This window comes from Vipera ursinii (genome assembly GCF_947247035.1).
Source record: "Vipera ursinii genome assembly, chromosome: 3".
Lineage (NCBI taxonomy): Eukaryota > Metazoa > Chordata > Lepidosauria > Squamata > Viperidae > Vipera > Vipera ursinii.
Window position 1 is genome coordinate 168,911,634 of NC_139516.1, and position 26,788 is coordinate 168,938,421.

Consider the following 26,788-nt stretch of genomic DNA (forward strand, 5'->3'; position numbering starts at 1 on the left):
TTATTCAAATACTATATAATACTTCTCAACCCTATACTTGTCCTAAATAGACTCCATCCATTTTGTCCATTCCATGATATAACGTTCTTACAACTAATCTTTCAAATTAACCAAAATCTTCGCCACCTCAACCAAATCAGAAAACTTTAAAGTCCACTCTTCTGTAATCGGCCGTTCCTCTTCCAGTACCACATCTATAATTATTCCATACAATAAAAAAGATTGCGAACAAAACTTTAACCTCCATTTAGAAATCTTCTATATATTCCACCAAACTTTAATCCAAAAAAACTCACCCTTTCCACAAAACCACCACATATAAAAAATATATTGCGTCTACACCCAGATCTTTTCCCACCTCCCATACTTGACTATGAATACGTCGTAGAAATTCCATAGACTTCTGCAAATCCTGCTATTTTCTCTTCTTAGAACGTTTTGCAGCAGCACGCGTCACCCTCTGTTCTATAGAATCATCCGACGAAGTTGTATCTTGATCTCCTCCAACACCATTGTCTTCTATCTGACCACCTTCGACCTCTTGATGCACTCCTTCTCCAGATCCCTTTTCAGCTTCCAGAAGTGTTAATGGCGTTGCATTTAAAACATTATTATAGAAATCACGCGCTTGCATCACAGTAACCAGACGGTACCTTTTACCTTCGTGCGTCACCATCAACCCAACTGGGATCTCCCATCTGAACCTTATATCTCGTTGCTTGAGCTCTTGCACAAGAAATGTAAAATCCTTCCTTCTCCTTAAAATCTTTGGAGGAATTTCTTTTAAGACCAAAACTTCTTGATTAGCAATCACAACTTTAGTATCATAAGCAGCTCGTATAACTTCATCTCTAGTTTCCCTTTTTGCAAAATATACCACCACATCTCTAGGCAACTTTCTCTGTCTAGCAATCCATGAATTCACACGAAACACTTTATCCATGCCTCCTTTTATTTCAGATGCTGGCTGTTTCAGCACTACTTCAAAAGCCTCAGAAACCAGCTGCTTTAGATCTTCCTTGGTATTCTCCTTTAAACCTCTAACTCTAATGGCAAACTGCATCTGGTAATATTGAGCAAGACTCAGTTCTTTTTCCACTTTATCTTCATTCTCCAGTACTTTTGCTTCTAATATAGCATTCTTTTGAGTCAAATCTTCTAGCTTTTCCTCCAATTCTTTCACACAGCGAGCCACTTTACACACTGAAGACAAGATGTCTGCCTTCATCACTCTGAACTTCTGTTCCATCCTCTCCTCCATTCTCTCCTCCAATTTCTCCAATTTCTCCTCCATCTGTACAAATCTATCATTAATTGAATCCAAAATTACCTGGGTGTGTTTTTCAAGAGCATCTTGTAAGTCCTTTGATGTCAATACATCAGGAGGATGCAGCGCCTGCAGTAATGATTGTTGCACAGGAGAAGTTCCAGCACTCCGAAGAGTTTTAGGGGGTGGTTTAGCCGCCATCTTTTACCAAATGTGACGCACTTTCACTTCAAATTTATAATCCAAAAAAGTCCATCAAGCTGGAGAGTAAAATATAATAATCCTCTTCACCTTTTCCTCTTGTATCACTCTGCCTGCTCCTTTAATCCATAGTCATTCCTTCAGGCAGGGGTGGTCGCAGACGCCTGGCTCTGCTCCAAGAAATCAGGAGCAGAGGCGCCGGCCAGCTGGGAGCAGCCCAGGCTTCGGGGGAGTTCAATCCTTCAGCCGCCCAAGCCATAAGCTCAGGCGGCCCTGGAGAACTCTACCCCTACCTGGGAGCTCGCCCCCTCCTCTTCTCCCGAGGAGGGGGCTTCAAATTCGCCCGAACAGCTGATCGGCGCTGTTTCGGGCGAAAAAACAACAGCTGAGCCGCGGGCAGCCCGGGAAGGCTGTCTCCGTCGCCGCGGAGCCACCGGAAGTCCTGCCCCTGGCAAGAAAACTTATATCATTCCAGACAAATAGTTGTTGCACAAGCCTTTCTTGAAAACCTCCACAGATGGAGCACTCACAATTCCAGAAGGTAACATGTTCCATTGGTTAATTGGTCTCACTGTCAGGAAAGTTTCTTCTTAGTTCCAAGTGGGATCTCAGTTTAGGGAGTTTTTGCCCATTGCTTCTTGTCCTCAGGAACTTTGGACAAGAATGAATCCTCATCTCTCTGTGGCAGCCCAACATATACCAGAAGAAAACTATCATATCACCCTTAATCCCTAGTTTCTTTTTAACAGTTCCTTTTAAGATTTATCTTAGGTCCCTTATCATCTTACCTCAGGGATCTTCAAACTTGGCCCTTTTATGACTTGTGGACCAGCTCCCAGAATTCCTCAGCCCGGCACGCTGGCTGAGGAATTGTGGGAGTTGAAGTCCACAAGTCATAAAAGGGCCAAGTTTGAAGATTCCTGTCTTACTTCAACTTCTCTGTACTCTTTCTAGGATTGCAGCATCTTTTTTGTACCATGTTAACAAGAACTGGATACAAAATTCCAAGTGTGACCTCACTAGTGCAGTATGAAGCAGCACTATTGCTTCTTGTTACCTTGATGCTATCCCTCTGTTAATGCAGCCTACAATTGCATTGGCTTCTTTGGCAGCTGCAGCCCACACTGCTGGCTCACACTTAAGTGGTGATCCATAAGGATTTCCTTTCTGTTACTGTTGTTCTGAGTGGAGACCTACAGTATGTTGCATTAGCTATGCTATCCAAGGATATGCATATTACACTCAGAAGAATTGTGAAACAAAAAGGCAAGCAACCTTCATATAGTTCAATGTACACTACAGATAGTTTCTACTTTCAAGTATCAGTTGTTCATAACCATTTAATTTACAACAACATGATGCTATCATGGCAGTTGTGTAACAGATGTCATGGAAAGGCACCATATTTTGGAATCATCTTATAGTATTGCTGAACTAATCCACTGTATGGGGAAAAAGAACAAATTTAAATAAAACTAAATCAGAAAATATGCTTCCTGGGTAACAGAGCAGCACTATTTAAATGGAAAATTATCAGATTTGGCATATTACCAGGGTCTTTTAAAGTAACATATGACTAATAGAACTTTCAAATGGCTACAGTATAAATTTTTTGCATGCTTAACGTAAAGTCTAAACCCTTTGAGATTATTTTCTTTTCAACTCTGTGTCTATAAAGTAGCATTGAGATCTCAAAGATACAATGCCAGAATGTAAGATTGCAGAAATCATTTCTTCATGCAACAGTTTAGATTTTATTACTGGAGATCTTTGAAGCTATAAATAAGTGAATGTATTTTTTTGCATAGATTAGCAACATTTATATTTGGAAATAAGTAAATAAATAAAATTGTGAATACATGATACTAACTCGTTGACAAGCAGCAGGAGATGGAAGCAGTGGTAGGATTCAGCCAGCCACTTTGACAGAACTGGCAGCTAATTTTTTGTTGCTCAGGCCTAGAATGGACTTCCGGAAGTGGCATCCACACAGAGAACTGGTTGTTCACATATTTGAATCCCAACACTGGATGGAAAGTAAATTCTATCTCAAAAATCTGACATGACAAGTATTGATACTAAAGCTGTAGCAGGAAAAAAGATAAATGGAGGGAATATTTGTTTATTTTTTTCTTTTTTTCTTTTCCCCGGGTCTCCACAGCCTAATTTAGGAGCTCTAATATACATCTATTATGACATAAAATCAATAACTATAACAAAAATGCTTAAAAGCCTTTTTCCACTTTAATACTGTAATGATGAAATATGACATTACATCTACCGCCCCAATCAAACAGACAAATCTCTTTGCCTTTTCTCTTTTGAAATCTCAGCTGGAATCCCTGGACAGAGAACTTGATTTTTAAAAAAAGTTTTCAAGCTTATTCTTTATTCCCATGTAAATTAGAATAATAATGTTCTGTCCTGAGAAATAAATTGGAAGGAGAAAAAGAAGGAGATTGTTGTTGTTTTCATTTAATTTAAAGAATGTTAACTCCTAATTCATAATTATCAACATTTTCACTGTAAGAAAATAATTTGCTTTCATTTTTCTACAAACAATATTTTCCCCTCCCAACTTTTTCTTCTTCTGGACTCTGGAAAAACTCTTGAAGCTTTTATTCTTCCCTGGACACCACAGACTTTGTGTTTATGCCTGTTAATGCCTAACTCCCTATTCTTTTTTTTGTAAAAGTTTTTATTGGTTTTTTCCCATATATTCAGTAATAATTTTTCAATAAACCTGCTGTCTGAATTTACATTTGCTAATACATATTTAATTCCTAATCCTTTATTCTTTCCTCTAGCCATCGATAAAATAAGTCCCAAGTTTGATAATATTCCATTTCTTCTATTTCTTTCAGTCTCATAGTCAGTCTATCCATCTCTGTGCATCCTAGTATTTTTAAAATTATTTCTTCATATGATGGTATTCCTTCATTTTTCCAGTATTGCGCAAATATAATTCTTCCTGCTGTTGTGACATGCAAAATCAAATATATGCTTGGTTGTTAGTCTTTTCTGGCATTATACCTAATAAAAAAAAGTTCAGGTTTAATATCTACATGTTCTCCCAACATCTTTTCCAGCCAGGCATGTATCTTTTTCCAATAAGTCTTTACTTTGTCACAAGCCCACCAAACGTGATAATAAGTGTCTGACCTATGTTTACATTTCCAACATCTATCTGACATGTTTCAGAACATTTTTGCTAGTCTTGGTGGCAAGTGCTATCTATAAAACATTTTATATAAATTTTCTTTGTAGGAAGTTGATGTTGTCAATTTGAAATTTCTTTCCCATAAATTCTGCCATTTTTCTAATTCTATATTGTATCCAAATTTTTTGGCCCATCTTATCATTGTTTCTTTAACTTGTTCGCTTTCCATTTTCAAAGTTAATAGAAAATTATACATTTTCTTAATTAGTTTCTCATCAGAAGTTAACAATGTTTTATCAAACACAGTTTGTTCCTTATAAAATCCATACAGTTTAACATGTTTTTCATATCTAGCTTGCATTTGTAAAAGTGCCCACCATGATAAATTGATACCTTGATTTTCCATTTCTTGTTTAGTGTCATGGTTCTGATGAATGAGACAATCAAACAAATTGCAGGCATATTATTTATCTAAAAAATCTTAGTAATGAAACGAAACATCGGCACTCATGGAGGGATGCCAGAATCTGAAATCTCCTCCCCCCAAACCCATCATAACACACACACAATCCCTGCCCTTATCTACATGTCATAAATCACATTATCCAATTAGTTTTACATATGAGGTTTCACTTCCCATTCTGTACCTGGCTTTTTGCAATCTTATCACAACTTCCAGGTGATTCCTACCTCCCAAATGAAGCAATTAAAATAACAGGCTGTCTCTTATATTGTCAGTGCAAAAACATGTCAATGTTTGCAGCATTGACATCTAGATTTTAAACTCCCGTCAGAGTTTAAAATATCTCTATATGTCCAGATTTTTTTTTCAAAGTTCACTAAATTTGGGTGTACAAATGCTTCCATTACTGACAACCACCCTGGAATTTTCAAATATATTTTACATTTTATTTTTCCCCATGTTGTTAATAATGCATTTCTTATATAGTGATTTTTGAAATATTTATGAACTTTATTTTTCCCGTACCATAAAAAAGCATGCCCCTCCAGATATAACAGTCATTTATTTCTAAGATTTATCCGTTCTTTTACCCATGTTAATACAGATGCTTGATAGTATAAAACCCACTCTGGTAAACCAAGACCTCCGTTATCCTTGGCATCTTGTAACATTTTCATCTTAATTCTAGCTTTCTTTCCTTGCCAAATAAAATTCAAGATTAATAAATTTAAGTCTTCAAAGAATTTTTTCTCAAGTTTTATAGGTATTGTTTGGAATAAGAATAAGATTTTTGGTAGTATGTTCATTTTCTCTGTAGCAATTCTTTTTAATGTTGACAACTGCAAGTTTTTCCCTTTTTCCAGATCGTCTTATTTGATTTAATAGTTTCATATAATTATATTCTTTTATCGTTGAACATCTTGGTGTTAAATATATTCCCAGATATTTGATTTTTTTTGCTTATTTGTAAGGTTTTTAACTATTACTTTGTTTTTTTTCTCTGTTTATTTTCAGTCCTGCCATTTCTCCATATTGTTCCATCTTTCCCAATAGTTTAGGAATCATCTCCAAAGGTTCTTCTAAAATAAATACTAAATCATCAGCAAATGCTTGTAAATGATTTGTTTCACCTTTTATTTCCAGTCCTTTAATTTCTATATCTTGTCTAATATTTCTATTTAGAACTTCCAAAGTGAAAATAAATAACAACGGAGATAAGGGACATCCTTGCCTTGTGCCTTTTCTTATCTCAAAGTTCTCAGTATAGTCTCCATTCACAAGCACTTTAGCTGTTTATTGTATATTGTTTTTATCATGTTTATAAACTTGTGTCCAAAGTCCATTATTTTTAATTGCTGAATTATAAATTGCCAGGAAACATTATCAAATGCCTTTTGAGCATCTAGGAATATTAGTGCCAGTTGTTTCCCTGGATGTAAGTCATAATATTCCAATACATCCATTATCACTCTTAAATTATTTTTAATTTGTCTCTTTGGCAAAAAACCATTTTGGTCTGAATGTATAAATTCAGTTAGGAATCTTTTCAGTCTCTCTGCCATTACTGAAGTAAAAATTTTATAATCCACATTTAGTAACAATATTGGTCTGTAATTTTTTATCTGTATCAAATCTGAGTCTTCTTTTGGTATTAAGGTAATATTTTGCTTCTATCCATGTGTTTAGAAGCCAAACTCCCTATTCTTAGTGGCATGTCAAAGTTGGTGTCCTTGTGTCCATTTTTCTTCTGTCTCTTGACTGAAATTTTTAGGTGAGATATTCCTATACAAGAGCCCAGCATCAATTTATTCTGGCAAAACACAAAGCTGTGACTCACCTGATTTTTTTTAGTCTTTGACTATTTAGCCAGTGACAATGGCTGAGTGGAATTCTGATGATTGCAGATTTTGGATTCTTTAAGTTCAGTCTTAGCTTAGCTTGCTACATTCATCCTTCCTAGTTGACATGTTATCAATTTAATTCCTGAAGACCACAGCATCTAAAGTTGTTTTTTTTTTACATTCTCCAGCTCTTAGCACGGCATTGTCCAAAAAATGTTATTTTAATTACAAATTAATCAAATATTAAATGTGACAAATGTTGATTTTTATAAACAAAGTCAGTGCTGCTTTAACCGAACAAAGAGTTCCAAGTCAACAATTTCTTATAAGACAAACAGGCAATCTACAAAACATTACAGTAGGAGACTTTGTAGAATGTCATATTTATGATGAAGCAAGTACCAAAACTAGAATCATAGTTCCCCCACCCCCATTAAATCCTTTCCAGACTGTTTTCAAGTATGAGAAATTGGAAAGAGTATTCTTATGGGAAGATTAAAGGTAAAGGTAAAGGTTCCCCCGCACATGCGTGCTAGTCGTTTCCAACTCTAGGGGCTGGTGCTCATCTCCGTTTCAAAGCCGAAGAGCCAGCGCTTGTCCGAGGACATCTCCGTGGTCATGTGGCCGGCATGACTAGCACGGAATGCTGTTACCTTCCCACTGTAGTGGTCCCTATTTTTCTACTTGCATTTTTACTTGCTTTCGAACTGTTAGGTGGGCAGAAGTTGGGATGAGTAACAGGCGCTCACTCTGCTACGCGGCACTCGGGATTTGATCCACCAAACTGCCGACCTTCTGATCAACAAGCTCAGTGTCCTAACCCACTGAGCCACCGCGTCCCTTCTATGGGAAGATTATAGGCAATTAATTCAATTAACTGTTGAAATGAAATATACGCCTTTTTATAACTTCCTTGCTGTTTGCTTATTTCTTTGCTTATTTTTGAAGTTGGTTAGAATTAGATGTTCAGCCCTGATTCTAGGATTTCTGAAAGAGCAATTCACAAAACAGTTCAACATTTAAAGATAAATAGAAATTTAATCAAATTTGTTTGTTTGTTGCTTGATGAGTCAGAGCAGGTACACAAATATTATGCATAAGTAAAGGGGTGGAGTGGGGAGAAATGGATTGATCATTAGTAAAGACTTATCCTGATATAGCTCAAACAGACAATTTTTAAGAGCTAGAACTGAAGTTATAAAATATTTATAAAGTGAAAGCATGAAGGTTATATGCAGCTTTCATATAGAACAATCTAAGATGGGAAATCAGAAATCTTGAAATGGTTCTAAAAAGAATCTAAAATACAATCATTTAGAACATACTTAAGCTAGACCTACTGATTTTGGGGCAGTTAAGATGCTGGGCTTGTCAGCTGGAAAGTTTCCAGGTTTGAGGCATGAACGCCTTGCCGTGGGGTGAGCTCCAATTCTTGCCCCACCTCCTGCCAACCTAGCAGTTCAAAAGCATGCAAATGTGAGCAGATAATTAGGTACTATTTCAATGGGAAGGTAACAGGTGGCCACATGACCACAGAAACATCTTTAAGCATGGCTAGCTCAATAGCCATGACACGAACATGAGCACTGCCCACTAAAGTCAACTATGACTTGCAGAGTTTTAGATTGGCAGGGACTCCTTTACTTTTTACTCCTTTACTGTTTATCTTATTTACTGTTACAAATTGACCATTGAAATAGTTGTACCTATGCATATACAGCTAATTATATTGAAGTCTGTGGACATTCATGTAGTTCTTTCCTCAATGTCCTAACTCAACTGTGACTTAAAAAAACCCACATATTCACATTGTCAGTAAGGAAATCTGAAAACATTTCCATAGGCATGTTTAGTTGCTCATATAGTTTGGCAATCACTTTTATTAGAATTTCTGATCACCTGCTGCAGATTCCTTTTAAACCTATATAGATGGGTAATAATACAGTCCCCTTTATATTTCATTTGATTCTGCAAGATAATAATAATAATAATAATAATAATAATAATAATAATAATAATAATAATAATAATAATAAAGCTGGAAGGGACCCTGGAAATCTTCTAGTCCAGCCCCCTGCTCAAGCAGAAATCCTTATATCATTTCAGACGTGGCTGTCCAGTCTCTTCTTAAAAACTTTGAGTGATGAAGCACCCACAATGACTGAAGGCAAGCTGTTCCACTGGTTAATTGTCGTCACTGTTAGGAAGTTTCTCCTTAATTCCAGGTTGCTTCTCTCCCAGTTGTTTCTTGTCTTGCCTTCTGGTGCTTTGGAAAATAAATTGATCCCCCTCCTTTTGGCAGCCTCTCAAATACTGGAATACTGCTATCATTTCTCTCCCAGACCTTCTTTTCTCTAGACTGGCCATTCCCAAATCCTGCAACCATTTTTCATATGTTTAAGTCTTCAGGCCTTTAATCATCTTAGTTGCTCTTCTCTGCCCTTTTTCAAAAGTCTCAACATCTTTTTTTTAATGTGGTGACCAAAACTGGATGCGTATTCCAGATGTTGCCTTAATAAAGCTCTATAAAATGGTACTAATACTTCACGTGATTTTGATTCTATGCCTCTGTTTATACAACCAAGGACTGTATTAGCTTTTTTGGCTGCTGCCGTACACTGCGTGTAAATGTCATATGAGTGTGAATGTTGTATGGCCTAACTGTTGTGAAATCATAAATCTCAGTATACCTGCCTACACATATTTATCCTTTTGAGCACCATGATTCATCCTGTGCTAAAGCCAGGAAAGTGAAAATAAGACAAGACTGTGAGGAAACTAAATATTACACTCTTGAAGGGGGTCAAACAAATGTAGTTGGCTGTTCATGCAACCATTGTCTAGAAATATTTTGGGAGAAAATGTGAAGATGGGTAGGGCGGGATATAAATGGAATTAAAATAAAAAAATATCTAATAACTGTGTAATAAAAAAGAAAATAAGGTGAAACAAACTTTCTAATAATAAGAAGAAATAAAGACATACTGAAGAATGGAAAAAGTTAGCATAAAACCTCAGCCTTTGTGTCTCAGAAGGATTTGTATTGTGTTGATTCTTCATATCTTTACATGAATATACTTTTCCTTTTCAGTTTGGAAGAAAATCTTGCTTGGGTGCACCCTTGTAGAAGGCAAAGCATGCATAAAATGATTCAGTGAAACTTCATTGCACAGCAGTGGGAAATTCCAAAAAACAATTTAAACATCTCTGCCCTTCTTTCTACATATACTACATTTAATTCACAAGAGTGTAATAAATGGTTACAGTTCTTTAACTGCACATATTTGCCAGCATTCACAAAACACATTGCCTCCTTGAATGCAGAAACATCAAAATGCAGGTAAATAGAAAAGAACAGATGGTGGTTGAAGAAAAAAATCACTTTCCCTAGATCTTGAGCCAGTCTTTCTGGATGTTTTATATCACCACCGAGTGTAGTAACTGCAGACCTTCATGCTGCACAGACAGAAGTGTGAGTTTTGAGAGAGAATGAGCATGTGGATTTTCCCCAAGTGTTGAAATTACAGGAACAACTGTGTTAAATAACTTCAAGCGGATCCAATATAAAAATTGCCAATATTCAATAACCCTTGAATATCTTTTTCCTCACAGAAATGAGTTGACTTCATGGCCATAAAGTGGGATATTTCATTAAGCTATGCAGGGGTGTTAATTCAGACCATTGTCAGAGACCTCTTCTGTGATCTGTAACCTTTTATGTATTCTTCATTGATTTATGTACTGTTTTTCAAAAATGCTTAATGTGTGCAGTCTTCCTGTCTGGAAGATTTAGCATTACTGTGCATTAGGATACAATTTACTTTGCACTAACTGTGCATGTACACAGACATGTCTTTCTTAGTCTCTACCTAGATTGTACCAATTTTAGTATATTTCATTATTAGATATTTAAGTACAAAAAAAGGACAAAACTCTCCATTCATTTGCATATTCCCTTTATTTTTTGAATGTTGCAAACCCGAGTGTTTTTCTCTACAACTGTATATAAGCATTTTTATATTTTAAAATTTATCTAGGGAAACCATGAATTTTATCTCCACTTATAATGTTGTTGATTCCATTTCTGCTGCAGATAACTAACTTTAAAAGGCATTTATATTGCATTTTTCTAATAATCACTAACTACATACACAGTTTGAGGGTTCATTCATTTGTCTTTGCAAATTTAGCTCCACCAGAATAAATAAATAAATAAATAAATAAATAAATAAAATATAAATAAATAAAATTGGCTGGCCTACTTATCAATTCATTTTCCTTTTTCCTAATTAAGCTAAGAACTAAATTGCTACTAAACTGGGATTCATACATTGTGATCAAATATTTGTTACAGATGTACAAAATTGGAGAAGATCCTGATAGATTTCTGATTGATCGTTATAAAAACAATGCTTGGCAATCCCAGTAACCTACTTTTGACCCTCTTCCCATCATTCTGGTACCACAACACTGAGGTTCAGTGGCAAAAAGGCAGAATTTCGGCACTGCAATTTCAGGCAATTATAAGAGGTGTGGAGGTTGTAAGGAGGAGGATTATAGTTGCTTGCCTCCCCTTCCATTCCAGCTAATCAGCATGTGGATCTCTCCAAAAGATTCTCAGAATGATTGAAAGATGGATGAGAAAAATTTGGCTCTACTCCAATGTAATACACTGCAGCATTGAACATCATTTATAGCCCTCTAGAAATCTGGCTGTGATTGTTTTCATAGAAGTTCCCACACCTGGTATAAACTGTTTCTTGTTTTCATTATCCTTATTTTATTGTAGGTATATTCTGAATGTTTTTCAAACACAGCTTTACTCTTATTTCCTGTGAGATTTATATTACCCAGTTTGGCAAATATTCTGTGTACTTCAACTGTAAGACTAATCCCTCAGTACATATTGGTAATTTTAACAGTTACCTTGGCCTGTAGATTGTATTTCCAGCCATGGGTTGTGCAGTTTAGACTAAAATTGCAAGGCTTATTTCATTTTTTTATTTTATATTTCTAGTGGATAGAATAGCTTTTATGCAAAATGAATATCCCAGCAACACCATTTCTTTGGCTGCTGAGAAAATCTTTGATTCAATTCTCAGTGGGAGCAACTTCACATTGGAAATCAGACTGGCCACCTACATCACTGGATTTCTGTAAGCCTTTAAAACTCAATTGTTTTGGTGACTCTTTGGAGTATGAAATAAAATGTAGCCATCAATGTGTCACTGCTGTTTTAGTTTAATTTTATATTCTGGATAATTTGCTGTGTTTTTATTGCAATTTTATTGTACATTTTCCCCACATAGCTAGTGTTTGTGAACATCACCAGATGCAACATTAATAATTAAATAAGATCTCTTGAAGATTTCTGAAATGGGTTTGAATCATTATGGCTTTTCTTAAAGATTTAAAATTTCTATACTGTATATACATTGTGTTTAACTCATAGATCCAGGGTGAATTACAAATCGTGTGTTTTCTACTTAAATTTACATCACATAATATGTCACACATGCTGTCTTCTTTTCTCTTTAATTGTGAGTTAGAAATTCTTGTTTATGCCATTAGAAATTCTGAAAATGTTAAAGGTATCTCAGTATGTGAACCACAACTGTAGGCAGAGGATGATAAACATTTAAATAATCAGAATCTTTCATTTCATTTTGCTAATGCAAGAGTTGGTACCGTCTCTGGTTATTCTCCACAATAGAGTAAATGGGTTGAGACCTGAAATAATTCTGACCCTTGTAAGGGTTTGAGTTTAGGTTGTTTCTTTATTATTTTGTTTCTCTTGTTAGTAAAATTCCTGGAAACTTTCTGAACTAGCAAATTTTAATTTATCCCCTACTTTAATGCCCCCTAAAGAAAAAGTAGGCAAATGGACCAGAATAATTCCTTTGAGCATTTGGGTTAAAATTAATGTGATAAGAATTTTACTCCAAGGCTGATTTCTATTTTAAGAAATCTTTGTATTCCTTCATATTATTTCAAGCTAATTTATAGACTATTAAATAACTGTCTTTGTCAGGGACATCCTTTGAGATTTTCATTGTTTGACATACAATTGCCTGTTGAGAACCGTGGATTTTTTCAGATTTTGAAGCTTATCATTGGCATTTATTTTAGGTGTGCTATTTAATAATTAATTTTAATAATTAAAGCTCCTCCCCCCAAATAATCCTGTATCTTCCTACATCCATAGGCAAGTATTTGATCTAATTCCATCACCCCTTTTTTCCAATCGATTAGTGTGATTTTTTTCCTATTTATGTCTACTCACAATTCATTGTCCTACAAGAAGTTGGTCACTGTGAAAGTGTTATGCTCCCACAATGATTCTCGATTGTGCCAAATCAAAAACAAATGCAATAAAAGATAAAATAACAGAGAACAATACCCAGCACATTAACACAAATCCAGTCACGAGCATAAATCTCACCTAATCTGTGGTTGGAGACAGGTCATCTTCAGGACCCATTTAAATAACAGCAAGTTTGAGGAAACTGGAACTTAGGGGTGGGATGGGAGTATTATTGCAAAGGGCAAGCAAGTAGTGTAAAGGAGAAGATTCACCTTCTGAGTCCCATCAGATAATATTTCTTTCAGACAGGATTTGAAATGTGTCAGGACTTACTAGACAGGCAGAGACAATGAGAGACAGGTCATCCCTTAGAAAGGCAGACTTTATGCTATGAAGGGCTTATCGGTGATATTGCAAAAACTTACCAGTAACCAGTGCAGCTGATGTGGGAGACATGCTACAGCATACTAATGTGCTGTCACAATTGTTCACAGTCTGCATCCTGGACCATTGTAGCATTCATGTCTTCAAGGACTGGCCCATGTACAATACAGTATAGTGCATTGAAATAGTACAGATAAGAGGTAAACAAGACATAAGTGACTGAAAAATACACTCTTGATCTAGGGAAAGTTTACTTGGCATACCTGATGAATCCAGCTGTGAATCCAGAAGGATCGCCAAATTGCACACTAGTTCTGCTAGGGAAACAAATAGGGAAGACCCCATTATGAACTAAAGATGGAAAATCCATAGTTCTGGAAGAACCAGGAATACAAAGCCCCCCATTCTTGTCAAAGTTGAGTTTAAACTTCCTTCTGCCCATCTAGATACCAACAACCTTGAGCACTGAGACAAGATCTCAGCAGCACCATTTGATTGACCTTTATTCAAGATATACAATCATGAGCATGCTGATGAGCTATATCCCATGTTGATCGATATCAGCCAGCAATACTGGGACCGACAAACTCTTAACTCTGAAGCCACACATAGCCCTAATGCCCATCCTCAAAATAATGTTGCCAGGCACCAAGCCTATGCTGTTGCCAAGAGCCACTTCCAAGCAGCAAAGCATCATCGTACTATAAAATGCTGCCAAGCAGCCACATGCCTCTACTGCTGTCAAGTTGCTCAACATTGCTGCCAAATGCTCCACTTCTGCCACACTGAGCAGCCAGACACCAGCATGCCTTCAGCAGAATGCTGATAGGCATAATATCCCTGCACTCTTTCAGGCAAGCTCAACATAATTTCCGCCATTGATAGCAATCTGTGAAAAAGAGTTACCATGCATGTCTCTTTCTCCTATGTTGAACAAAGACAAGATTAGGGATCAAAGACAAGCTGGCTTGGATCAGTTCAGTTCCCCCTGTAAAACTAGTCTGGAGGAACACCAGCTACCAATACAGATGACCTCCAGATATAGACACCTCCTCTCTTACCATCTTCAACTTACAAAATCCAATCAAATGAAAAGCCTGCACTACGTAATATCTGCTCTTGTTGCCGTCTTGAAAAAAATAATATTGCCTCAGATCTAATCCCAGCTCTCCACTAAACTCTCAAAGCTTGCTTTGGTATGCCTACTGCCATTCACTATTCCATTGACACACCATCCCAAACTGTATTCACTCTCAGGAAATAATTCGTCCAGTCACCATCTTGAAAGAGAAAAGAGAAAAGTTTGAACGTATATTGCTAAAGCAGTGCTTCAAATATTATTTTAGGCAAATCTTAACTTTAAACAGTTCCATTATATCTTTTTACCTTTTTTCCACAAGGAAGCTTATAAATTGGAATTATGTTTCAAAAGTTAATCTCATTATTCTTAGACCTTTGCATACTAACATCTACTGTATATGTCACCTCATATTATATATTTAGCTTCTTAGGCCATAAAGTTTGGATTTTGAATGCAAGATAAGAACAATTAAGGTGTTTGTGATGTCTAAAGAAGTGGTTGGCAAAAACTGAGAAAACAGTATGAGACCGTACTATAACCAATGAGGGAACATCTTTTTTCTTCTCCCACTGTTCATGAACATTCCTTTCCAGGCGCACAATACTCCTTGTTCCTGAATATAACTGCAAATCTAACAGTATCAAATGACACTATCGGTTTTTCCCCATAGCAGCAAACGCCTTGGCTCAAGTGAGATGCACTCTCATATTTCAATTGGAAAACATCCCACATTATTTTGGAAAAGACATGATGCTTTCTTCAATGTAACCATCGTTATTTTTAAGAAATGGTTTGTGTACTGAAGGCTAGCTATTTATATCAAGTGTGAGAAGATGGTATGATGACAGCTGATTGTTAGAAATTCTCTGCAAAATACCACAAATCTGTCCTCTCAATTGACTTTATGTTCCACTTGAAACAGCTGTGAATGTTAATGCCATGCTCAAATTAAAAGAACGTAGATAAGTAACACATAGGAACTTGATAACTGAAAAGAGAAAATATGTAGCCTGCTATGTGACACATTTTGGATGTCTTTGATATTCAGTTGAAAGTGATAAATAAGTGCTAGAAAACAAGTGAAAATAGTTTGAGTAACCTTGTGAGGAAACATATTTTATCCATAAAAAACTAGGTACTTTTTCAGGAAAAGATTTTTTTTGGTGTGTGAATTCATATTTCTCATTGGATTTAAAGAAATAATTTAAATTAGAATCTACAAAACAAATGACAAGAATAAAGCATGCAATTTATCCCTAAGTATAAAAATATTAATTCTGTTCATTTTTATCCCCATTCTTATTTTGATAAAAGACTTAGAAACAGCAGAGGTTTTGTGGAGTAGGAAAAGAGTGAATAAGAATAAATGAGGGTTCTTGCTGTGGTGACCTCTGTATTAGGAAGGGTACAATGCAATTTGTTCAGAGATGGGGTTGGAAAATGCCATTATTTTGGTGATAAAATCAAATAATTTCAGGTGATTAAAATAAAAAGGATAAGCAAAAGCTCCAAAAATATGCCTCCAAATGGGGAACAGACATTAAAATGTCAAATGAAATTCAGTATGAGCAATTGTACAATAATGCACTACAGTGGAGGAAGTTATTCTAACTTCATATGAACAACAGAGTTGCTGACCTTGATATGAATGATGGATAAAAGTGCCCTGTGGTTATGAACTATGCACCTCAATATGTAGCAACTCTGAGAAAAATAAAACATGTGCAAGTGATTTCTTAAAAAAGAGACAATCTGTTGATACCGTGAAACTGCTGATATCCTCATGTCTTTAAAGGAATTCATAGTATGGCAAATATTAGAATCCTGTATACCTTTGTCTATGGTCTTATGTGGATTTTACCCAAGACGTTGGTTGAATGTTTTCCACTCTTAGCTTGTGTAAATGATCTATTCAGGTGAGTAGTTCTTTAACAATCTTGAATGCATATTTATGGCCTAAGGAGACCACACGTGTGTGCAGAACACTTAAAAAAATAAAGGTATTTATCATGTATATCATTCGCTTATTCATTCAAGTTTTACTTTGAACTTTTAAAAGGACTTTATTCATTTATACACACAAATATTTATATTTCAAATCCACTCAATGTCAATACTTCCACTAGACCAATTCAAAGATAGTTAAAAAATGCAAACTTTTGAGACCTCTTTGCAGATTACATTAAAGTATTTCCATATTTAATATTTTGTTTTTACTTGTACATGTTTCACCTAAGAAGGGAGACAGACTGAAAAACAGCTGGATTTTTTTACAATTTTAAAGTATTGGGGATCAGAACGACACAAAGTTTCATTAATTTGTGTATAGCCCTTTCCAATATCTCATTCCTGATCTTAAGCATGTTGACTTTATTTACTTATTAGATTTTTATCCCAGGTTTATAAGTATTTTATGTTATTGTTATATAATATATTTTATTTATTTTATAAGTAACTTAAGCAGAGAACATAACTAATGCTCTTTCCTCCTTCTATTTTCCCCACAGCAACAACCCTAAGAGGTGGCTTGGGCTGAGTGACTGGGCCAAAATCAGCCAGCTCAGGCTCTCAGGATCCCTGAGAATCTTCCTCACTCTTCCAAGGCAATGAGCCCTGGTGATGTCATCCAGTGGTGTCAGGGAACAGCCCACAATGTCTTGTGCTGTGCTCACTACCCTCTGTAATACTTTCCTGTCTGCGGCTGTCAGACCAGCATACCAAACCACAATACCATACGAGAGGACGCTCTCTATAGTAGACCGGTAAAAGAGGGTCATTAGCCGTTGTTCTACCCTGTTCTTCCGCAAGACCCTAAGAAAGTGAAGCCTCTGTTGGGCCTTTCTAGCCACCTGGGTTGTGTTAACTTTCCAGGTCAGATCTTCACAGAGGTAGACTCCCAGAAATTTAAAGGAGGAAACTCTTTCTACACAGTCCTCCCTGATGTAAAGTGGGGCAGGTTCCTCCTTTTTTCTTTGGAAGTCTAACACCATCTCTTTCATCTTGCCAATGTTTAGGTGCAAGTTGTTGTTACTACACCATATGGATAGTTTTTCTACCTCTGCCCTATGGGGTGGGCGTGGCTTCCACATGACGTGTCCAGCCCGTGGGCTGGCAGTTTGACACTCCATTTCAGGAAAAAGCTATCCTGATTCATATTGGCAGACTTTAGAATAGGCATGCTGTTCTCTAAGAGAAATGCAAAATCCATTCAGCATAAAAGCCAACTTCCAGAAACAGTTGTAAGACTCAGGATGTTAATCTGGGTCTCCTGGATACATTCCAAATCAAGTAATTACATTCTATTTACCCAGTGTTCCCCAACAGTTTCTGCTGGAAATGGTATTCATCTAACAGTTGTGCAGCGTTGGTGTACATTTCAAAACAGCTGTTGTACTCCACTCTACTCCAGAGAGGTTTTCATTTCAATGGTGAGTGACATGATGACTATATATTCCTCATTTGTGAGGCTTAGGGGTCTTTTGAAGCTTAATTAGTAAATGTTCTTAAAGTGCTGTAATTAAAAGTGATGTAAATGTGCAAATGATCTTGATCTGAATAACATGAGGGATGTGAAACATAAATGGAACACTTTTCAGATAGCAGCCGTGTTTTATTTTTTAAGAAGATTTCAAACAAGATCTTCAAAATGTTACGTTTGCAAGCTATATTCCATCTTGGAGGTAAGTTGTAGCCAGCTTGGTTCTGATGAAGAAGTACCACACACAGAGACATGCAAATCTCAAGAAACCTCATGTTTCCAAATTTCAAAATGTTGGATTTTTATATATTTGAATTTATTGAATTAATAAAAAGAATTTTCTGAGTGTGGAAAAAACAGGTTTAAAAATAGATACTGGATACCTAATAGCAACCATTTCCTTAAAAGAAATTAGGGTAAAGCAGTTATATTTTATTGACATAAATTGGGAAACTGCCCTCGCTGCATATATTCAGCAGTATCCTAAGTACTGTATTTACTTCCCCACTCCCCAACTAGGTCTCTGTTTCACTTCTCTTGACAGGTACCAAGAACATTATTCTGATTTTTTTTATCTCAAAGGTAAACTTTCCAGATTTTTGTAAGGGTTTTCAATATGTCCATCTATCAGCATGATTAAACTGACCCTGCTGTTACCTGACAGAACATATGAAGGTTCATTTTTTATGGGCATATCAAGGCATATTTTTCCCCATTAGAATAATTGGGATTGATATTTTATCCTATAGTGTGATTAGAAAAGTAATTCCAATAGCAAAAGTGAACAGCACATGAACTAAAGAGATCAACTGTAATATTTTAACCACTTAAACATACTGATTTTTTTAAAAAAAATGTAGCTATATAATGAGTTTTACTTGTTACTAATATTTAGTGTTAGACTAAAGGAAATATGGCATTAGATACTGGGCTGAAAACATTTGAGCGACATAAATCATTTCATTAAGGAAAACAATGACTCACAGTAAGAAAACCACAAAAGACTCTAATCATGCAATAACTGTGACCCATACAAAATTAAAGAATCCCTTGAAACTAGTCATGTCTGTATAGGTTTTTTTTTCTGCAATAAGGAAATGGTCCAGCACTGCTTCTTTCATGGATGCTTTCTCCTAGTTTAGTCAACAGATCTGGGATTCCCTGGTGCTTTTTTACCTAAATATTATCATGTCTAACTGACTTAATATTTTTCAAGGTCAGAAAAATTAAAGTCACCTGTTTACTGTATCAGTAAATCTATCCCAAACATTCAACATTTTACAACTGGAAACACCCCATGCTGGGTTCTGTCTTTTAAATACCACCTTTTTGCACTCTGTCTCTTGGAAATCTGATAGCAGGGACAAGCTTCTGAAATCATCTTTTTCTCTGCAGCTGAAGGAAGAGCTGTGGTTCCCAGTCATTCATTCTTCAGCTCCCTTAGTACAAAACATGCAAGCATAATAACAATAACAATAACAACAACAACAACAACAACAACAACAACAACAACAACAACAACAATTTTGGCTGAATTGGAAAACCTGGACCAGAAGACGCATAAACTTTTGAATATGCATCACGCTCTACATCCACGAAGTGACATTGACAGGCTGTACCTGCCAAGAAAAATAGGGGGCAGACAGCTATTTCAAATCCACCAAACTGTAGAAGAAGAAAAACAAAGTTTGAATGACTATGTGTAACAAAGTACAGAAAAACTGCTGCAGGCTATGAAAACAGAGAGCATTATAAAAATAACAGAAACAAAGGCAGAATATAAGGAAAAACAGCTGGATGACAGATTAAATAGATAGAAAACCAAAGCTTTGCATGGACATCATTTGAAGAACACTGAAGGAAAATATGATAATAACTTGACATGGGCATGGATTAAGATGGGAACCATCAAGAAAGAAACGGAAGGATTAATACTGGCTGCTCAAGAACAAGCACTACAAACTAATGCCATGAAAGCAAAGATACAAAAATCCACTGACAATCCAAATTGTCAACTTTGCACTGACAAAGTTGTAACTGTTTCACATCTTATATGTGAGTGCAGCAAAATCGAGCAAACTGATTACAAAGCTAGACATGACCGAGTTGCTAAATTAATCCACTGGGCATTCTGTAAAAAATATGACTTGCCTGTGTCCGAAAAGTCATGGGAACATAGGGTGGAAAAAGTTGTTGTGAATGAGAGGGTGAAGATCTTGTGGAATTTTCAAATACAGACAGATCACCATTTGGAACACAATATGCCATATATCACGGTTGTAGAAAACTGAAGCGTACAGCTAATCGATATAGCTGTACCAGGAGAGGCCAGCATCAAAGAAAAAGAACTGGAAAAAATTATGAAATATTGCAACCTGGCCATCGAAACTGCACAATTATGGGTGAAACATGTAACAGTGATGCCCATTGTCATTGGGGCACTGTGAACTATATCCAATAACTTTGCAAAATACATCAAGAATCTGCATCTTCCTGCAATAACTCCACTAATGCTGGAAAAGACTGTGCTACTTGGAACATCTTACATTTTAAGGAGGTACCTAGTTGATACCTAGGATGCTGGCAGCAACCCGTGTCAACCATCAGTGCCAGTCAATTTGAATGTTCAGTTGACTGTGGTTGATGTCTAATGAATAAAAGATAATAATAATAATAATAATAATAATAATAATAATAATAATAATAATAATAATAATAATAATAATAATAATAATAATAAGAAGAAGAAGAAGAAGAAGAAGAAGAAGAAGAAGAAGAAGAAGAAGAAGAAGAAGAAGAAGAAGAAGAAGAAGAAGAAGAAGAAGAAGAAGAAGAAGAAGACGACTTTGGGATTTTAAATAAAAGAACTGGAGAAAAATCACCAAATACAAAGACCTGAAAATAAATGTTGAAATGATTGTGATTAAAAAAAGAAAGCAAAGTTAGAGTCAATAGTGATGGGCACCTTGGATTCAATCCCAAAATATTTACAGCCCCACTTGAATGCCATTGGCATTGACAAAAAAGCCATTAGTCTTTTAGAAGAAAAACTTTGGTCTGTTCTGAGCCAGGTTCCAATGAGCACACAGGACAAATTGCTTGAAACAGAGAATTGTTTTATTCAACACTGTAACAAACAATACAGCAATCAAAGGTGGCTACAAATTAAAAGACAAACAGGGATATTTATAGGAGAATTCATGCCTGCTGGTGTGTTCACCCCAGGAAATGTGTGGGTTCCAGTGGAAAGGCAATGCAGTTTTCTCACCCTGCCAGGCATGATAACCTTTGACCCTTTTGTGTATCTAGATGTTTGGGAATTTGCATAATGCACATAAAGGATTTCCATATCTTGAGAGGAGTTTTTTTTGTTTATGATTAAATTGCCTATATTTGATAATTTCCTAATAGAAGATGCACATTGTTTGTTTCAGCCCTTGTGTCACTGTAGGCAGGAAGGTTAAGGTGGTCTATTATTTTATTTGTTCCTCAGTTCACTGACAGGTAATGAGAGCTTTGGACCTGCAAGTAGAATGGATAGCAGGGGCTAAAGTTGGTGACATGAGTAGCATATGGGCACTTTTGTCCTACAATCGGTTGCAAAAGCCAGTTTTACCTGGAACAGCTTACATCCTGCAATGATACATTTAACACCATCAAACAATAATATCTACCTATTTCAGGTTCTTGGGAAGAACTTGATAGCTGCATAAAAATGTCAAATCCAGTCTAAACATCTGGCTGTCTGTGCAACAAACCATAATAATAGTAATAACTGAACTGTAAAAACTGTACTTTAAAAAAAATACTCCTCCATCCTGCTTGGAACTGCCTATGTTCTTAGATGCTACCTTAATAATTCTTAAGTCTTTGGTTTGGACTCGAATTATTAGGTTTCCAGAAGTCATAGACTATGAATATAACAGTAGATTACCCACACATAATAATAATAGCAGAGAATCACAAAGCTATCTGAAAAGTCTTAAAAGCATTAAAATCACTGACAATTATTTGAAATAGTATTTTAATAATTTTCTAAAAGATATAATAATTATGTTGTATGTGATGGTGATGGTAAAGCCAGCATAATACCAAAAGGAGTATATGGCTCTATATATTTTCCCAAAGAAAAGATTTTAAAAATGAAAATGGAATAGTATTCTATCAGATATAAGATCACCTAAAGTGTAACATTACTATGAATGCATAAACACTTTTAGAAGTATTCTTACCTATTTCTTTTGAAAAAGGAAAAGTGTTGTTATAATGAAACTATTCATTTGGCAGTCATTTAATGTTTTTATTATTCAATTGTTTGCCTGTGCTAATATCCCTCTAACTTTGAGAATCTATGCCAATTTATGCTTATTTATCAAATCAATATCCCAAGGAAAATAGGCAGCTGGTGTCTTGTAATGAAAGTACAAACTACATGACTTCTAGCCTGCTCATTTATTGCAAAAAGACAGAAGATTGTTTAACACATTTAAGAGTTGTTAATTTCCATAGCATTAGCTAGTTGAGAATCTAAATTAAAACAGACTTCTTCTACTGGATAATTCCTTCATTAGGTGTTTTGCACTTCCAGATGAGCTCATTGAACACAAACCCTAACTTTTTTTTCAAGTGCTAAACTACATTCTGCCAAATAGATGTCATGACTTTTTATGCTGTGTCTTGTTACAGTAATGCTGTATTATTTTCCGAATGGTCTGTAGTCTTCATCTGTTTAGGATCATAGTAATGGAACAATGGAAAATGATGTGACATCATGTTGTTTTACAACATTGTGTCAGCAGTCAATATTTGTCATAGCTTTGGAGTGATGCAGAGTTTCTGAAGATTACACCAAAAGTGTCTTTGTTTATTTACAATAAAATGTAATAAAGTTGAAAATGTGGTGGCACATGTAAGTATCTTACAATAGTCAACTGACTGGTCCAAGGAGTATTGTAAAACTTTCCCTCTAATTCCAGTTTGTGTGCGTGGGCTACGGGTATTCAGTGGGCAATAAAAGCTATTATGCGCACACTGGAAGATATTACTTTAATTTCTTGAACCACTACAGCAGTGGTGGCAAACCTATGGCACGCGTGCCAGAGGCAGCACTTAGAGCCCTCTTTGTGGGCATGTGCAACATGCCCTGGAGATGGCAACTGTCCCTCTTCAACCAGCCGCCTGATAACTCACCGAGGTCCCATGTTGGCCATATGCATCCCAGCATGGCTGGTTTCCCTCTCCCCCTGTCCCATCCTTCCTGGCCTCACATGCTCTCCTTTTCCTGGGCATGACACACTGTATCACCTCCTCAGCTGTTGGCCATCCATCCATCTCAGAGGTTGCTTCTTTGAACTGCTGGTGACGGGCTGTGGAGCCCCAGAGTGCACCAGTCAAGGGGCTGGCAGATTGGCTGCTGACAGACACCGTCGGCTCCCATGCGCTGGCTGGCCTCTGTGTGCAGGGGTCAATGGTGTCAGGCAGCAGCCGCTCTGGCCCTTGCCTTGTTCCATGGCAATAGCAGCCCCACCCTGCCTTGCCTCACCCAATAGGATGAGCCTCCTGCCTACCGCCCCACCTACCAGAGAACCCGTGGATCTCCCCTAACCCTGCCCACCCCCCACAGGTGTCCCTTCCCACGAGCAACATGGAGGTGACCACGCCCACCTTGGCCACACACACCCAATCTGGCATGACCACCACAGCCATGCCCACCTGCCCATCTGGTACCTGGCGACAAATAAGTGGGTTTTGGGTTGCAGTTTGAGCACTCGGTCTCTAAAAGGTTCGCCTTCACTGCACTACAGCAATTACAGAGAAACCTCCCTGGATTATTATTTTTTCTTTGCTGATAATGACTGCAATGCTTCTTTATTTTGGTCCTCAGCAGCCTAGAAGCTTTTGTTACAGAAGAGAGTGAGGATTAATGGCCTTTAATTAACCTAATGTGATCTATTAAGTGTTTCACTCCAAAAATGGGTTCACCTGGCAGTTCTAATAATGTCCGCCACAGTCTCTGGATTAGAAGATCAGAATAATGCAAAGTGTCTTGTAAAGAAAACTGAGTTTCCTTTGTGCCATAAAGTGCCCTATTGATGCACGGTATGGTTAACTCAAGAGGCCTTCTATCTTTGCGTACCTCTATTTAAGACTGACTTTGAACTACAACTCCCTGGGCTAAAACATTTAATGTTTGGATTTTCCAGCTTCTTCCCGAGCCTCTGATTTTTGTAATGTCTGATGAAGAGTTCTGAAGAACTTGAAAGCATACACATTATTTTTTATCATTCTGAATGATTCAAATAAAGGCACTGCTCAAGTATGAATAATATAAATATTTAAGCAATAACAGATTTATCAAGGGGACGCTTGTGACAATAAACTTAACATGCATGGAAACAGTACTGCAGCCTTTTTAAAGGATAACAGTGGCTTTGGGTGAAAGTAAGTTTTACTGAGATGAACATGAAATGCAATAATGGAAAATAAAAAAATGGAAAGGTGAGATGTTTTATGATAGTTTCAAACTTTTAAAATATTTTAAGAATAGTTATCATTCAGCCTACTCATAAGGTAAAGCTTTACAAATTCTCATGCTTGGAACTCGTGTAAATAGATGGTCCAGAAGCTTATCTAATTTCAAGACATTTCTTTGGTATTTTTATTGGACATTTCATGTTTTGCTTATCTTTTCTCTGGGTATCACAAACAGTTACAATATATTTATTCACACAGGAAATGAGTTCCTGAGAAAGAATTTTTGCCTTTTTCCTACAAGCTTCATTGACCATATCAACATTGATAGTACAGGGAGTGGGAGGGAAGAAAGGAAGGAGGAGAAATAAGTTTTAAGAATGGCAGAAAAATAACTATGCATTGCATCAGTTATATGTAGGAACCTCAACCCTAGACTTAGGAAGAAAACTTCAAAGACATTCTACAACTTGCCACCGCTAAGGCCATGGAAAGTTTTACTCAGGATAGCTGCCCTTTTGCTAAGCTGATTGCTTGTTAATGGTCAGGGATGATTGGCTGATATATCCTCTCTGGGAAGTCCAGATTTAACAAAGTATCTTTAGTGATTCTTAGATGGTCACGGGTGATCTCATCAATAGGCCATCTATCTGCAGGAGATGAGGTTGAAGCTTACTGCTGTGTGCCTTTGTGAAAGAAAAATGTAACTGTGAAAGAAGGTGGGTTACTTTAGTGGCACTCAGATGAACTGGAGTATATCCTTATGAAGTTTCTACAATGCTTTTTGAGACAATTAGCTCTCTTTGAGTTTGTAAGGAAAATAAAGGGGAGTTAAAGCACATTATGAATTTGGTTAATTTTATAATGGATAATTTTAGTTAGAATATGATTATTATATCTATGACCCTGTATTCAGCTCTGGGAAGTGGGGGGGGAAGGGGGGTGGTTTGGGGTGGGTGGGTTTTGGGGATATGTATTGTAAATTATTTTTTGTAAAACTCTTTAATAAAAAAAAATAAAATAAAAAAATAAAGAAAAAGAAAAAAAAAGAAAATATAGAAACAGCTCGAATATCTTCCATGTCTTCATATAAAGGAATTGAAGATACGTGGCATTATATTCTACAACTTTGCTTTTCTTGGGAAAGAGGGAAAGGTAGAATTCCAGGGAACATTTGACTGAAGAAAGCAAAAGTGCTGTGGATCAGTAAGAACTTTGATAGATTCCCATTTTGTGTGCTATGGAAGCTATATGCATTACTAACTTTTATGTGAAACTGTCAACACAAAGAGAGCACTGCAAAGTTTCATATGGGGAAAATTGGCTCTGTGCCCAAAGAGCTGATTATAGGAGAGGCAACAGAAGGGCAGTAGAACAGGATAGTTAAGTGATAGGTGCTCCCAACTGTAGTGGCATTATACAAAACTAAACATTCTTTTAAAGTGGAGTTTTGTATATATGCCTCAAAGAATAAAATGAATATGGGTTTGGATTTTTTTATGGGGGGGCGGGTTTGAGGAATGTATTCAATAATCTTTTCAGAAAGGATCCAATGATTTAATGCATGTTATGACTCCTTCCTTTTTAAATAAATGCAGGAAAATGAAACAGGTGTAAACATGTGCAAGTAACATGGAAGAGAAACAGACCAATTGGCTTACCTCTACTTGCTCCATAGGCAAGAGTCTTCTGCTTCCTGTGTAGTTCATATGAAGAGCAGATGCATTCAGTGCTTTTGAAACAGTAGTAATGTTGTGTAGCAGGTTCTTTGGTGCAGGAAAGAAGGCGAGACAAATGAGTTCAGGCAAACTCATGGTTTATTGCTTGCAGAATGTGAACTGAGAACTGAGCTGTAACTAGCCGCAATTAATAGTCTAGCCCCTAGGCGGCAGCCAATAGGTTTGAAACAACCATTGCTGCCTAGGGACAGCCAATAGCAGCACTGGAGACTTGTAGTCTGGGTTGCTGGAGAGCTGTTAGCTGCTCCAGCTACCCACGTGGTATTACATTTGAGCCCAATACATAACACCCCTCCTCTCTTAGATCAGACAATATTGTAACACAAGTTAGTCTTAATACAATTATCAAGACTCATTATCACAACTACCTTAAATAATAGTAATAAAAAACAATATAGG